Raw genomic sequence first — 3,741 nt, 5'->3', positions numbered from 1 at the left:
TCTTTTTACAAAAGTAAAAGAATATTGATGTGAGCAATAAAATAAAAATGTGGGAAAGTGCGAGAAAGTAATCTCTGAGAAAATCTATGTAAACTTTATATTTGTATATGGTAAAATACTCAATAAGTTATTACATCTAAAGTCTAGTGCACAGTTAGAAAATGGTTGCAATAGCTAGCTAACTTTAAAGAAGCCATTACAACTAACTAACTTCGAAGAACAACTAGAAAGGGTTTCAATAGAAGCTAATAGCTTCTCTAGCTAAACTGGTAACTAGCTTACTCTACTATACGAGTATGTTTAACATCCCCCCTACAAACTTGGTGGATAAAATTGGTTGAACAACATGAGTTTATCTTGAAGATTATAGAACCTAGTTTGGACAGCTCCCTAGTGAGAACATGACATGATTACGCTCGAATGGTTTACTCTTGTCTGTTTAGATCCACCTTAGAGGGGAATATATGTATATGTCTATGCGACAACAAGAATTGATGGACTGAATCCACTTATATTACTGTTAGTGCTTAGCTCTACTGAGTTTTAAAAGATTGGCTAAGATTTTGTTAAAACATAAGCACTTAGACAATGAAGGAAAGCTGGAGTCGCTGCACATGATGTCCAACGTTATGTCAAAGAATAAGATCGGGCTGCACAATGCACAAGGCAAGATGAAATGTCAAATGAAGAATTGAAGCTGCAGGATTCACGATGTCGGATACAATGTCCAGGACATCCTGCCTGAAAATACTGGAATTGCTAAAAGCATTGAAGCTGCAGGATCCACGATGTCGGATACAATGTCCAGGACATCCTGCCCGAAAATACTGGAGTTGCTAAAAGCATTGAAGCTGCAGGATCCACGATGTCGGATACGATGTCCAGGACATCTGGCCCGAAGATACTGGACATATAAATCTGTTATATCTTTAACAGATTATTGTGCAGTTAGCAAGAGATAAGATGATCTATCTTTAGGAACGAATTAAAAGATAATTAAAGTTCGAATTACAAACTAGAAGAGTTCGTTCAGGGATTAAAGATTAAAGATTAAAGATAAAAACTAAAAGATCAAACTATATCTTTTAGATCTTTAAGTGCAGATTTTCAGGAAGAATGATAGATCTCATCCAGCACAAGAAGTTGCAGTCCAGAAACGCACACTGTTATATAAACATGGAGGCTGCACGAGTTCTGTACCAAGTCCGGGATTGAAGAGTTATTTTGTGAGTTTTGGGACTTGAGTGTTTTGTGAGCCACCTTGATGGTACCCTAACATCAAGTGTTGGACCTGAGTGTGTAGAGTTGATCTCTTGTGTGTAGAGTTGATCTCTATTGTTCAGAGAGCAATCTCTGGTGTGTCTTTGATTTAATTGTAAACACGGGAGTGAGATTGAGAGGGAGTGAGCGGGGTTTCTCATATCTAAGAGTGGCTCTTAGGTAGAGGTCGCACGGGTAGTGGTTAGGTGAGAAGGTTGTAAACAGTGGCTGTTAGACCTTGAACTAACACTATTTTAGTGGATTTCCTCCCTGGCTTGGTAGCCCCCAGATGTAGGTGAGGTTGCACCGAACTGGGTTAACAATTCTCTTGTGTTATTTACTTGTTTAAACTGTACACACTGTCAAATATAATCTGCATGTTCTGAAGCGTGATGTCGTGACATCCTGTACGACATCTGTCCCCAGTATCAGAATTTCAATTACATTGACACCGATGCATTTGATGAGGTAATGATGACTGTTTATATATTTTATATGAAAATGAGATACTTTATCTATGGAAATACTATCTCAATTTACTTTATCTATGGAAATACTATCTATGGAAATGATGTATATCTCAATTTGATGGATTTTGACCCTTCAAATATGTCTAAGTAGCCCTTTTCGGCGTTTTTTTAAACTTATGTGCGAGTCTCCTAAGACATTCGAGGGGTGCTATTGGTATTTTTTGCACGTCAAAAAGTCCAAAAAAATAATATCATGAACCGGTTCCATTGAATAGGCCCTCAAAAAATAACCACAAAATCCAAACATTTTTTATTTTGACCCTTCAAATATGTTTAAGTAGCCCTTTTCGCCGTTTTTTTTAAATCATGTGCGACTCGCCTAAGACATTCGAGGGGCGCTATTTGTATTGTTTGCACGTCAAAGAATTCAAAAAAAATAATATCGTAAACCGGTTCCATTGAATATGCCCTCTAAAAACAACCACAAAATCAAAACAAATTGGATTTTTACCCTTGAAATATATCAAAGTAGCCCTTTTCGGCATTTTTTTAAAATCATGTGCGAGTCATCTTAGACATTCGACGGGCGCAAGTTGTATTGTTTTCACGTCAAAGAAGTAAAAAAAAATTATCGTGAACCGGTTCCACCGAATAGGCCCTCAAAAAACAACCACAACATCAAGAAAAATTGGATTTTGACCCTTCAAATATGTCTAAGTAGCCCTTTTCGGTGTTTTTTAAAATTATGTGCGAGTCTCCTAAGACATTTGAGGGGCACTATTTGTATTGTTTTCACGTGAAAAAAGTCAAAAGAAAATAATATCGTGAACTGGTTCCATCGAATAGGCCCTAAAAAACAACCACAAAATCCAAAAAAATGTGATTTTGACCCTTCATATATGTCTACTTAGCCATTTTGAGTGTTTTATTAAAATTTTGTGCGACTCGCCTAAGACATTTGAGGGGCGTTATTTGGATTGTTTGCACGTGAAAGAAGTCAAAAAAAATAATATCGTGAACCGGTTTCATCGAATAGGCCCTAAAAAAACAACAAAATTGGATTTTGACCCTTCAAATATGTCTAATTAGCCCTTTTCGGCGTTTTTTTAAACTTGTGTGCGAGTCTCCTAAGACATTCGAGGGGCGCTATTTGTATTTTTTGCACATCAAAGAAGTCAAAAAAATAATATAGTGAACCGATTCCATCGAATAGGCCCTAAATAAACAACCACAAAATCCAAAAAAATGTGATTTTGACCCTTCAAATATGTCTAAGTAGCCCTTTTCGGCATTTTTCAAAAATTATGTGCGACTCGCCTAAGACATTCGAGGGGCGTTATTTGTATTGTTTGCGCGTGAAAGAAGTCAAAAAAAATAACATCATGAACTGGTTCCATCGAATACGCCCTAAAAAAACAGCCACAAAATCCAAAAAAATTGGATTTTGACCCTTCAAATATGTCTAAGTAGCCTTTTTCGGCGTTTTTTTTAAATTATGTACGGCTTGCCTAAGACATTCAAGGGGCGCTATTTGTATTTTTTTCACGTCAAAGAATTCAAAAAATAATAATATCGTGAACCGGTTCCATCGAATAGGGCCTAAAAAAACCTCAAAATCAAAATAAAATTGGATTTTGACCCTGCAAATATGTCTAAGTAGCCATTTTCGGCATTTTTTTAAAATAATGTGTGAGTCGCCTAGCACATTCGAGAGGCTCTATTTGTATAGTTTGCACGTCAAAGAAGTCAATAAAAATAGTATCATGAACCAGTTCCATCGAATTAGCCCTCAAAAAACAACCACAAAATCCAAAAAAATGTGATTTTGACCCTTCAAATATGTCTACTTAGCCATTTTGGGTGTTTTATTAAAATTTTGTGCGACTCGCCTAAGACATTTGAGGGGCGTTATTTGGATTGTTTGCACGTGAAAGAAGTAAAATAAAATAATATCGTGAACCGGTTTCATCGAATAGGCCCTAAAAAAACAACAACAAAATTGGATTTTGAC

This window comes from Glycine max, chromosome 10, assembly GCF_000004515.6.
Source record: "Glycine max cultivar Williams 82 chromosome 10, Glycine_max_v4.0, whole genome shotgun sequence".
NCBI classification, from domain to species: Eukaryota; Viridiplantae; Streptophyta; class Magnoliopsida; order Fabales; family Fabaceae; genus Glycine; species Glycine max.
The sequence above is the reverse complement of the archived record's forward strand: the minus strand, read 5'-3'. Positions refer to the sequence as shown.